Source organism: Rhipicephalus microplus, chromosome 4 (assembly GCF_043290135.1).
Source record: "Rhipicephalus microplus isolate Deutch F79 chromosome 4, USDA_Rmic, whole genome shotgun sequence".
In the NCBI taxonomy this organism is placed as follows: Eukaryota; Metazoa; Arthropoda; class Arachnida; order Ixodida; family Ixodidae; genus Rhipicephalus; species Rhipicephalus microplus.
This window is the reverse complement of record NC_134703.1, coordinates 186,017,358-186,030,815: the sequence shown is the minus strand read 5'-3', so window position 1 is coordinate 186,030,815 and position 13,458 is coordinate 186,017,358.

The window sequence follows — 13,458 nt, the reverse complement described above, 5'->3', positions numbered from 1 at the left end:
TGCAAACGCATACTGGCGTATATTTTACCATCTGAACTCTAATCACGGCTGTCTAAACCTTGTAAGAAGTTTGTTCACTTTAACGCTCGAAGTGTACTAAAGGTTATGGTAATATTACCACGTTGTTATCAACCAATGGTCACCAGTTCTCAATTATCTGCATCAATGAAACGTGGCTCTGTAAATATGACGGGAACCTTCATAAGTTTCCTTCCTAATTCTCTGAATACCACCGCGCTGCGGCAGTCTAGTGGTTAAGGTACTCGGCTACTGACCCGCAGGTGGCGGGATTGAATCCCGCCTGCAATGGCTACATTTCCCATTGAGATGGAAATGTTGTAGGCGCATGTGCCTAAATGTGGGTGCACGTTAAAGAACCCCAGGTGGTGTAATTTTTTGGAGCCCCCACTACGGCATCTGTCATAATGATATGGTGGTTTTGGGACGTTAAACCCCACATATCAAATCAAATCAATTACTTTCTTAATACTGTCATCGAAGCGACGTTGCACAAGACAGAGCAGCTATTTTTATATTACCGTCCATTCACTATCATAGATGACTGGACTTGACACTAAATATTCCTGGCTGCAAATTCGTGTAGAACAACCTTTATGAACCACATTTTTCGCAAGATAGTAAGAATTTAGTTGTTGCTTTCATTTATCGGTCACCATCTTCATCTGTCGTGGTAATTTGTCTAGCTTTGGGAGAGGTGTTGAACATCACGTCATTGGAAGGAAAGCGGATGATGATTTTGGGAGACATGAACATCAGTCTTTTTTATAACACCAATGCAAAGGTTTCCGAATACATTTCCGGCTTTAGAGAATATGACTATGAGTGCCTCATGACTGCACCCACTCGTGTTTCACTTCATGGCAATGGCACTATTATAGATCACATTTTGGGTAAACTTCATTAGTGCACCTCAAGCAGCCGTCATCGAAGTGCTTGTCACAGATCATTATCCTATTTATGCAAGCATATGAATTTTCAGCAATAATAAAAAGGTGAAGCTTTAAGAATATAATAAATACTGCATCATTCATTAACATCATTGAGCAGTGTGATTGGTAGTGAGTTAAGGAGTGCAAAATGTTAAAATAGGCTATCAGGATTTTTCTCTATGATTTGAAATGTAGTAATGGCTGCTTCAACTTTAGTACTATGAAGAAAAATTTACATCATCCCAAATAATCCATGGTTGACACCTAACCTAATAAAATGTGTGTGGAAAAAGAATAATTTATACAAAAAGACGAAGAAGTCCCCTTTCAATGTCAACTTTCAGAAGCGGTATAATATACTCAAACACATTAGGTAAGTTACTTATGGCCGCTAAAGTAAAGTACATCAAAGATAAAAAAAAGTGAGCTGGAAATGACGTTAAGCTGCCGTGGAAAACTGTAAACTATTTTCTTTGCATAACCACGCTACATTCAGATATAACCTCACTCTGAAGATTGTGTGATAGAAAACCCATCTGGTATTGAGAACTGTTTTAAGGACTCTTTTGGCATTGGTATTCCTCAGTCGACAGCATCCATCGAATACACTTGTTCACGACTACCACATTCATTTTTTTCTTTTTATGACGTCACCAGAAGAAGTGTTCACCGTTACCACTAGTAATATGAAGACAAGTGCTGGTCTCGATAAGTTCTTTCTGGCTGACATGAAACTGATAGCTCATTTAATCTGTGATGTCTTATGCTACATTATAAATCTTGTATTTGAAACTGGGATTTTTCCAATAGCCCTAAAGAGCGAAAATTCTTCTCATTCTTAAAAAAGGCGTCAAGTGTGTAATCTCGAATTACCGGCTCATAGCAATTATCTCATTCTTCAGTGAAGTCACAGAAAAGGTTTTTGTAGGACATTTAGGGTCTTATTTAGACAAGTTGCATACTCTTTCTAATAAGCAGTTTGGTGTCATGCCTGGTTACTCAACTGAACTTGCCATAATATCCCTAACTGACGAATTCATATATGCTATTGACAACAGTTGTGTTGTTGGAGGTGTTTTTCTTGACATTTCAAAAGCATTTGACTCTATTTCCTACGTCATTTTATTTTAGAAACTAGAGTCAAGTGGTGCATCTTCCATCCCACTAGATCTGATTCGTAGCTATCTGCGTGACTGAGAAGAGTTGGCATAAGTGTCGGTACCTTTTCCAGCCCTAAATTCATCAACATCTTTGTTCCGCAGTGTTTAATTTTAGGCCCGCTTTTATTTTTACCTTTAATCAATTACCTTCCTCCTTGCCTAGCTCATTCGTCCTCCATTCTCTATGCGGATAATACCACTGTATTAACTGCAGATAAAGAGGTTGACTCGATTCTGTTTTAATTAAAAGCGACCTGAAAAACATCATTGAATGATTCAAATAGACTAAATTAGAAATTAATGCTAAAAAGTCAAACTTTGTTTTTTTCCTCACCCAATAAAATGTACCTAGAAACTTCTCTTTCTACGTAAGCGATATTCAAGGTTACTCTACTTGTAGTACAATGTTCTTCAGAGTCGAAGGTGATGAGCATTTAAAATTTAATTCACATGCTATACAGCCTGCGCGGAAGGCTGTATACGCCATTAGAATCTTTCTAAAAGTTCGTCCCTTCTTTCGTTTTGAGGTACTGTTGTCACTCTAGTACGCTTTCTTTCACAGCGAGATAATATATTACATTTCGTCAGGGGAAAATACGTTTGCTACTCATTTATCACCCATCCGACATCTTCTAAAGCAATCATTGAGGATAATAACGTTCAATAGCTCCATGTCCAATGCATCATCATTGCTTTGTTCACATGAAATTTATCAGTTCAGAATCTGCCCAAATATTTTGTCAACAATCTTATCTACAAATATGTGAATAGCAAGCTTCCCATTCATTTACTAAACTCAAGTCACTGGCCTCAGGTGTCATCTACTCGTCTTGCAGAGGCTAATAAGTTCCTTGTACCTAAACCCAGGACCAATTATGGCAAATATACCAAAAAATGTTCGCCTGTATTCTTGTTGAATTCTTCATCTTTGGAGATAAAAAGTAGATTTCTTATGGTGTTTAAGAAAGGCTTGCCTTCGCACTTATAAATTTCATTGTGATTATTATTATACAGAGTATTTTATTGCATTTTTCGTTCCTCTGTGCTTATCTGCATTTTTTGTATGCATCGTACTTATCTGTATCTCACATTTCTCAATTTATTTAATAACCGTCATATTACTTCATATCATACTGAGTGAATGTTATCGAAATTTTTTATAAGTTTCCTTGTGCTTATCTACACATTTCGTATGTCTTGTGCTCGCTGTTTCGTACGTATCAGTACATTTATTTCTCCTTATTTTTATATTTATACCACTGTTTATTATTGCGCTGTATCTCCAATGCATTATTTTTTAGGATGCCTTACTCACAGTCTTGTGATATTGAGACCTCGTTCTGTATTTATATTCAATACACGTTTTTATCACTTGTATTTCAATTTCAGATTTCAAATAAAATAGACCGCTATTGTTTCTACTTTCCATAAGTGACAGACTGCAATATCATGCTGTTTGCAGATGACTGGATAAGAAAATGAAAAGTTACGCACACCAAATAAACCTCAACGAATGTCTAACAAATGTGGCGGATAGAGGCGCTAAGTGGCAAATGCCTATTAATGTAAAAATGTCCCCTGCTATGGCGGTAACACGCAAGCTTATTCCATTGCAATTCAGTTATGCCCTTCATGGTTCACTGCGTACTAACAATGTGCGGCACATTTACTTAGGCATTACATTAACGTCTGCCTTGAGATGGAACGCACACGTAGCTAACGTCATGGTGGCCGCAATGCGTAAACTTTTCTACACAAAAAGCAGTGCTCGAAATGCACATGCATCGCCAAAACCTCCGGCGTACACCATGTTTGTAAGACCGGTACTAGAGTATGCCAACGTAGTTTTGTATCTTTATTCACTGAGTAGTATTAGTGATTATGAGGCATTACAAGGCAAAGCCATACGGTTTATTCACAACAAGTTCAAACTTACAGGTACCCGCCCCCCCCCCCCTAAGCCTTCTGGCATTAAAAAACTAACTACCAGGGCAAAAGAGCCACGCCTTAGGTTATTTTACAAGTTGATGCATGATCACTACAATGTAGGTGTGTCATATTACATCAAGTTCACAGTGATGCCCGCTTCACAATAAGCACAAGTGCCCTTTGGAAGTATATTCCTCAAACAGCGACGTCTTTTCGATATCGTTTTTCCCACTTACAAAAAGTGAATCAAAGAAACTGAATGAAAGTGCGACTAATTCTGACAGAATATTCACATTCAGTGCATTATTTGAAACCACATGTAAAAACATAGGAAACGCCAAATCGACGAGCACAGAAGGAACACAGAATGATAGGGCAGAGCGATAACGGGCAAAGTAATCTTCATCCAGAGGTGTCCCTAAAGGTAGTGGGCGACACGCAGGTGCAATGCACATCACTCACAACACTAATCAGTAGTGCAGAGTATCATATCTACTTATCAGAGCCATCTTTCTAAACACAGTTTTTTACTTACTTGGAAGCACCACAAAAGTTTCACTAATGCAATGACCTTCTCTTTTTTTGATATGATACCCCTACATTAGCTTTTTGCCATAGCGTTTCTACTTCTGAAAGTATTCGAATGCTAGACAACACTGATTCACATTGACAGATAAAACGTAAAATTATTCTTAACAGATCGCTAATTTCACCGTGCCCTAATGTTGACACAGCGACCAGTCTGTTCGGTGTACAGTACGGTCCACTCTAAAAGGAAACACGCCAACGCATGGCTGGTGGCCCTCGTGGCGCTAACTGGCAGCAAGATTTGTAAACGCAGCGCATGCGCATAGACGCGCAAGGGCGGGGCTTGCCGCGGTTCGTCTGCTACTTTCCGCTCCGGCACTTGCCGTGCGCTAGATACCGCGTTGGGCTTTTCGCGATGCGATTCGTAATTGCGCCACCGTCCCTGCACCTCCCCGGGTACTCAGCACACACACAAAAAAAAGTGCCGTTCGTTTGTTGTTGTGCTCTGTCGGCAGCTTTGCTGCGATTCCATTCATGACCACAGCAGCAGAATTGAGATTACGGGCGAAGTGAGAAGAAAAGGCATGTGCCTATAGTATTTTTTCAAATCATGTTAAGGAAACATGTGCTTGAAAATACTTCGAAGTTTCCGACTGCAGCTTACACCGCATTATATAACTATTGTGGAATGCAATAATCAAATAATGTTAGTTCTAACTCGCGTTACGTTTCTTTTTCTTCGCTTAAGCGAAAACGCCAGAAGCTCCTCATTTCGAATGTGCAACAGCGTTCACTTTTCGAAAACCATTATGTTTCACTAACACGCGCACAGAAAAATGGTGTACGTAGAACGATGCGAAGTAAACAAAGAAACATTTATTCGTGAACTATTTGTGACAGACAGGTTGAGTGAGGCCAGGTCTTTAGCCTGGAGGTATTTCTATTTTTGAAAGGTAAAGAAACACATCTTTGCCTTGTGGGATACAAAATAAAATGCAGATCTGTGCAAGCAAACTAGGACCACGCGTGACAGAACAAGGGACTGAAAAAAATTACATTCATAATGCTGATGACTATGCTGGCAATGAGAAAAAAAACCTCGATTGTATATGCCCGGGTTGATTTGTTATCGAGGTGCAGTGAAATATGTGGTGAATTCAAAGTTTACAGTTCTCATATAATTCTCAAATGCTTCGTGCTGAATTAGCGGTTCCTTGACTTCATTTAGTACCGAGTGACGTCACCTTGATCGTCGACTACGGCTTTCTTACTGCTGGGCAGAGACCGTAAAGGGCTTCTGTAAAAGATGAGTCACACTTAAGTCGCTCCCACTCATCGTTGTTCACAGCTCAGTGGCTATCCGCAGGTTTTCTATGAAGATTCAGGCAGTGATGCCTTCATCCTTCTCCACACATTTTCTATAATATTCAAATAAGGATACTGTGGGGGCCACATGAGGGCAGACACTGCGCACTGCGCTAGCAGGTGATCGACCTTCTTGGCGTTGTGCACTGGCGAGCGATCAAGCTTAAAGATGCAGCCATGCTGTAGTGTGACGTCACCGGTAATGTGTGGAAGGGCGACGGTGTCCACTACATGGATGTGGTTGTCTGCTGTGAGGGTCTCTTGTATGCGTACAAGGGGTCTGAGACCATCACGCGTGATGCATCCCCAAACGCTCACAACTACTCGCTGCACATACCTAGGCCTGAACCTACAGTAGGGACCAACACAACAAGAAAAATAATTTGAAGGCTGTATAGCGTAGCACTCAGGTCTCTTAATGCTCATGTTAAAACGGAAGCAACTAGAAGACGAAACAGCAAACCTAAAATACTATTAAGGCGAAAATGCTGTGATTTGTTCTCATATATATAACTGCACTCTAAAGAACCCCAGGTCACGTGGTCCAAACTTCCGGAGCCCTCCTCATTGGTATCCTTCATAATCATGTCGTAGATTCGGGACGGTAACCACCAGGAATTATTAAGGTGACTTAAAATCAAGGCCTTCATCTTCAGATAATTATATCCACTGTAGGCATGTATTCCCATTCACGCATGTGGCACATGACGAGTAACGTATAATTTCTAAAGGATTTCAAATCGCGGCGCTTCTGTGAGACTTGTGTTTTGTTTTCAACATCGGCGCGTTTAAACTCAAAATAACACATTGCTTTACTATGGCAATTCTTGCGAGGTTAGAAAACTGGACAAAACCAACAAGATTTGGAGCATGCCGAGTTCTATCTGGAGGCCGCATACGAGCTCACTGATCCTATTTGGCCGTGAATGTGCCCTAATCGCTGAATACCACTCGGTTCCGATCGTCAGCGGACCAGGCTTCATGCTGCTGGGAAAATGACGGGAGCTTTGATTTGTTGATGGTCGTCAGCAGCGGCTTTTGCACTGCCATCCTGCTCCTCAGTCCTGCTTCAGCCAGCCGCCGCTTCACAGTTGTTTTTGAAGCGGTCAGTTGAAAGCACTGGCGTATTTCGCTAACTGAAGCTCGAGGATTGCAAGCGACATACGCCACGATATTCATGTCGTCTTCTTCAGTTGTCACTCGTGGCCTTGGTTTTCTACGTAGGGGCGCCCTTGATCTTGTTTTCATCTCTGAAGGCCTGAATAATTCTATTTACGGTCCTGAGTGGTCTTTTCATGATGGCAGCGCAAGCACGCTGGCTGTATTCTTTGCTGTATAGCTCGAATACTTGAAGCCTTTCGTCCTGAGCACTCTAGCCATGCTGCTTCTAAGAGTTTGTTCCGTCAAAGATAAGATCAAAGAAGAAATACGTCCCGAGCTGCGGAATCATGTGAAAGTGAAAACGGAGCCCATCACTCGCGTAGCTTGGTGTGAGTGCTTACCAGAGATGTAATCGTAAGCTTTCCAAATGCCGTTTGAGCCTGCCAGCCGCTTTTGATATCAGACATGGAAATCGATGGTCGATGCAGCGAGTATAACAAGCGTGTCGCTACCGCGCGCCGAGCGTAAGGCGGGGAAGTAGCAGACGACGCAGGAAAGTACCACCCTTGCGAATCTGTCCGCATGCTCAGCGTTTCTGAATCTCGCCACCAGTTAGCACCCCGTGGAGCGCTGCCCACGCGCTCACGTGTTCCCCCTAACGGTGGACCGTACTGTAGATCTTTCCGCGAGTAAGCGGGATTTCATACACAACGCTTTCATACACAACTCACACGGCGCATGTGACGTAGGGTCATACGTGATGTTTTCCGCACGGTGAATTTTTAAGTGTTCTGAGGACTTATAGTCATGTCACTTCCTGTGGGGCTTAAAAACCGACAGGTGCGTTGTACCTATTAGGAAGTTCTTTATTTTTTGTGTTCCACATTGTACACATACCGTACCACTTTGGACGTTTTTTTTTTTGCTTGAGCATAGACAGGCCTTTGTGCCCTTGAAATTTTGAAGGAGGGTCTGGGACACCGCAGTCGAGATTAAGCAGGGGAACCCAGCGGCCTGTAAGCGCCCAATCAGGCTAAAAAACTATCCGCAGCCAACTGAACGCCGGACTTCATGAGCACCAATGCAAGCTTTGTGTGAAAAAAGCTCGCTTTACAAACTTACTCTGAGAGGAAACATAAGGTAAAGTTTTCTTTTTTTTTGCACTTTCAAGTGCTGAGATTTTGAAACAACTTGCGCAGAAAAATCTACTTTTAGGCTGTACCTATTGCGTAACATACGGTATTAGGTGAACGCTTCACATACGTTTTGTTTCCCCTTTAATTTTTGCACATGGCTCAGTAAGTAGGCCAGGGGGTACTTGGTCAGACCTGCCTTTCGCTTTCGTCTGGTCAATTGACGATACACTTTTCTTTGTTTTTCAAATGTACCTTGCTTGCTTTGCGCAAGTAAGCTGTTTGCCAAGTGTGCTCTAAGAAAGCTGCGCATATTGTTCAATTCGTCGCCAACGTTTCTCCGCCGTATCACACATATTAGAAATTCTGGTGCATTAAACTTCATCTTATTTTTATTTCATTTTATTTTCATTTTTTCTGCTTTTTCTTAGCGAAAATCAAATGCGGTACAATTTGCTTGACGCATTGTGGTCCGGCTGAATTCGAGGACGCGCTAAATACACAAGTATTCTTGTACAATATGTTGAAATTTCTATGAGAATATTTCCTTGCTGATGTGCACTGCATAACGAAATCAATTTTATTTGTATTTTTGTCGTTGACTGATAGTGTAAGTTTGTTTGTATGCGATATGGAATGTTATTCTTTTTATTGCGATAGCAATTATATGGACACTTTCGCCTGGATTTCGCCGCCGGCGCCCATGTCATGCACCGTATATGTATATGTAAGATCTATATATATGAAAACGCAAGAAAGAAAGAATCCGAAAAAAACCACTCTGGCACGCGAAATCAATCGTAGGACCTCTGTTTCGTGAAATCGAGGCGTTAACCACTAAGCCACCCCGGAGAGAGAGAGAGAGAGAGAGAGAGAATAAACATTTAATAATACCAATCGCGAGCAGCGGTAAGTGGTAGATATAAGTAGCTTGCCGTTTGAACGGTGAAGGAAGTTCTCCGGGCCAGCCCGGAGAACTTCCTTCACCGTTCAAACGGCAAGCTACTTATATCTACCACTTACCACTGCTCGCGAGTATCTCGGAAAAATTGTGTTTTCAGCATTACCAGGAAGAGGCCGCAAAGAGCGCGCGTTGCTACATCGCGCGGCGGCGCCCGCTCTAATCTCCAACGCGTACTTCGCCCGGCAAGATAGAGGCGCATGAGGGAGCAACGCTGCCTCACGCACCCTCATTTTGCCGCGGCGAGGTGGGGAAGGTCATACGCCTTGGCTGGCCTCGGGTTTTACATGGAACGATTCTGCCGTAGTTACCTGGTGCATAAAGGTCACTGCAATCATTGCAGTCTCCATTTGCGAAAAGCGCGCGCTTTACAGCCAGAGCAAAGTAACAAATGAGACGCTTATTCGCGTGCACCCGTATCTGTGAGTACGTTTTGTGCGTGAGGAATGCGGGGAATGTTTCCATCTGCTTTCAATCCTGCGCGTGACCTTTAAATTTGTTGCTATCGTGTTCATTGCATCGCCTTTCCAGAAAAGCTGTGACTTTTTTATTGAACATCATGTACATTATGCCCTCTGACTATAAAATAGCGGTCGACAGTATTTGAAATAAACAAATAAATGAAATGCATCTGAACCACAACGTATCTCTGTTGCCTGGTGTAACATGCACACACACACACACACACACACACACACACACACACACACACACACACACACACACACACACACACACACACACACACACACACACACACACACACACACACACACACACACACACACGCGTGCGTCAGGAAATATTTAAAAACTCTTCACAGCGCTGACCCCTTCGTAAACTTATTTGGGCAGGGATCGAGCGAAATGCCCGTAGGAATCTTCTGCGTCCAGCGTTCTGATAATATAAATTGTATATGTTACATGTTTATCTTCATTTGCCTGAAGAATACGTTTGCTTGCACAACTTGTTGTCACTGCCCTTTTAAGACACCGCTATTGATATGCAAGATTGCGAAGCACAACTAAGAACCGACACGGCTCCGCCTATGGGTCAGTTGCTGCTAGATCACGTGAAGAAATTTTGTTCGCTCCCTCATCACTGCGCCCCAGGGTCAGTTCTGATTTGAGAAACATTGGCTGCTTTTGAGATTTTTAACCTGGCAACAATGCTATGAGATTCATTATGAAATATTTAGAAGCGCAAACCAACGGGACCCAAGAGGAGAGACAAACAAGCGCAGTTTCTTCTCTTGTGTCCCGTTGGTTTGCGCTTCCAATTATTTCATTATGAACTTGTACCAACTAGCCCGCCTGTCAACCCTTCTGCTATGTTATGAGAACCCATAGCCTAACAGATAATGAGATTATTCGTTACTTTTTCTATTGATGTATTGATATGTGGGGTTTAACGTCGTAAAACCACCATATGAATATGAGAGACGCAGGCAGTGGAGGGCTTCGGAAGTTTGGCCACCTGGGGTACTTTAATGTGCACCCAAATCAGAGCACACGGGCCTACAAAATTTCCGCCTCAATCGGAAATGCAGCCGCCGCAACCGGGATTGGAGCCCGTGACCTGCGGGTCAGCAGCCGAGTACCTTAGCCACTAGACCACAGCGGCGGGGCGTTACTTTTTCTATATTTATTAGGTGGGCGTGTCTGCACGTGAGTTAGCGCGTGCGCGCGCGTGTGTGTATTGTTTACAAGCTCTAGCAAGCACTCTTGACACGCGAAGAACGGAGCCCAATATAGTTCACTGAAGAAATATTGTAGCGAAACGTCGGGGTTGTTCAAAGTTAGGCGCATCGGATGACCAGAGAGACGAATAAGTGTGGGTGAAACTCCGCGGGAGCAATCGATGAGAAGTCAACACGATGATTTCGGGGAGCACTCATTGGGGATTTATTTAGCTAACACAACTTCAATTTACAAAATGCACTAGGTCACAAAGACAAAACACAGAAAATGGTGGCATACCCCACGGCCTGCATGGCATGGTCTCCGGTGGTGAGATCCGCTGTTTACCCCGACTCCGCTCCCTTCAAAAAGAGCCCCAGTCGCTGCTTAAATAGGGTTTCTTTAGCGTCCCCGGTAGCGTGGACCAACCGGGCAAGCCGAGTATAATCCAATCAACATGTGGTTGCTTGAAGCCTGTCTCGCGACAATATCAGTTCACCCTCTGTACACACCACATTTTGGCAAGCAGAGGCGACGCGCACACATGGTCTACATTTTCGGCCTCTGGTCGTCCCGCGAAGTAACCCCGCTGTGTGCCTGCAGTCGTTTGCGCACGGGGCGCGAAGGAAACGAATCCTGCCTCGCGACAACACTGTGGCAGTTTCTGAAACGGGCGCGTTCTCTGAAGCGGCCTTGACGCGCTAACGACTGCTCAAATTTAGGTGCCCTTTGTCCCCGGAAGACCGAAGCGGCGGCTCGTTCGTTTGAAGCGTGGGGCTTAGTGGTTAGAAGAAGGAGAAAGGCACCCAATTTCTGCGATCTGGTCCAAAGCACGGCGCGGGGCCTGCCTTGGCGCCAAGCGCACAGAGACCGGCCAGACGCAGCCCTTTCTGTTCACTCCTTCTTCCTCAAGGCGCACTCCCCGAGACAAGTTAAACGGCGCCGCTAACAAGGGCGTCTGGCAAGGAACAAGCTCGAGCTGCAGCCGAAAAAGAACAAGGTTTTCCGCGAAACATTGCTCTCGCGACACCTCCCCCCTACGAAAAAGAGTGTCCCACTCATTTTATCTGTAAAACACGACAAGAAATAGACTAAATATACAAAAAGGTTTTGCATTCAACAAGCGTGTGAGATGCTTATTTAAAGACACTTATGCATGTGTATAAAAGGCGAGAGGCTTTAAAAAAATTACACAAAAACAACAGATGAAAAAACAAAACAAAACTATTGGGCACAGAAATATATAGGTTCACTCGTCGGTACTGCATTACAACTCAGTGTCCGTTTCGTAGGCACTGACATTCTGTTGTGCGTTGTTATTACTTGAAAATGTCTTCCAGTTAGAGTAAAGTTCAGTGTCCTGTCCGTGTCGCAGCTTTCGCACTGCTGTACTGGAACACTGGTCTGTGTCCCGTGCACACAATGTTGCAAACGGAGTTCTTGACCCACTCGCGACGCGCACTCGTGCACATCACCATTGGAGCCGCACTCGAGCACATCACTTTGATAGAATCCCTGTTCATCACTCGTTGCACTGTTACCGCGCACAACAATTCGAGGCAATCCGTGGTGATTTCTCCTGACACTGCCCTCGCGCGCATCACCACCGAGATCGTGCACCTCATAATTATCATCAGAGTCATCGTCCGCGTCGTCGGCATCGGAGCCCAATCGAACGTGGCAGGGCTTTAAACGCGCCACATTCACAACGTCACGTTTTTTCCCAGTTTGGTCTACCACCTCCCAGTTGTTTTCGGCTACCTGGCGCACAAGACGGAAAGGTCCGTGATATTTGTGAAGAAGCTTCGTCGTCTTCCCTTTCGCCCGGGAGGGAGTCCACAAGTACACCAAGTCACCCTGAAGATAAACAACACTTCGTCGCCTAGCATCATAGCTGCGCTTGTTCTTCTCCTGCTGACGCTTCTCCCGTTCATTTACTATTTTTTGAGCCTGCCGCAGCCTGCGGGCCACTTTCATTGCATCCAGGGTGTAGTCGAATCCACGTTGCGCGCCAGACCCTACATCCACCGGTAGTGTCGGTTCATGTCCGTAAAGAAGAAAGAAGGGAGTGAATCCAGTTGTCTTGTGGGTGGAAGAATTGTATGCGAAAAGAACGTACGGTAGGAATTCACCCCAGTCGCGGTGGTGTGAGGAAACGTACATGCTGAGCATGTCAGCCAACGTGCGGTTAAAACGCTCGCACAAGCCGTTGGCCTGTGGGTGGTATGCTGTTGTGGTGGCATGCTCGCTACCCACGAGCCGGAATATTTCTTCGATCAAGTTGGCGACAAAGTGCTGCCCACGATTGCTTATTACTTTCTCCGGGGCACCATGACGTGAGACGATTTGTTCGACGAAAGCTCTTGCTGCTTCTGCAGCAGTGGCCGCTGGACACGCGACAGCCTCGACCAATTTCGTATGGTAGTCGGTAATCACGACGATGTAGCGGTTCCCTGCTTTGGATTTAGTGAAAGGCCCGATGAAGTCCATGCCCATCTGCTGAAAAGGTCGACCTGCAGGTGGGATCGGTTGCAGGAAACCGACCGGCCTCCCCGGTGGTTGCTTTCGTGTCTGGCAGTCGGGGCAGGAGAGAACGTACTTGCTTACGTACGAGAACATCTTCGGCCAGAAATATCGGCAACGAACTTTTTC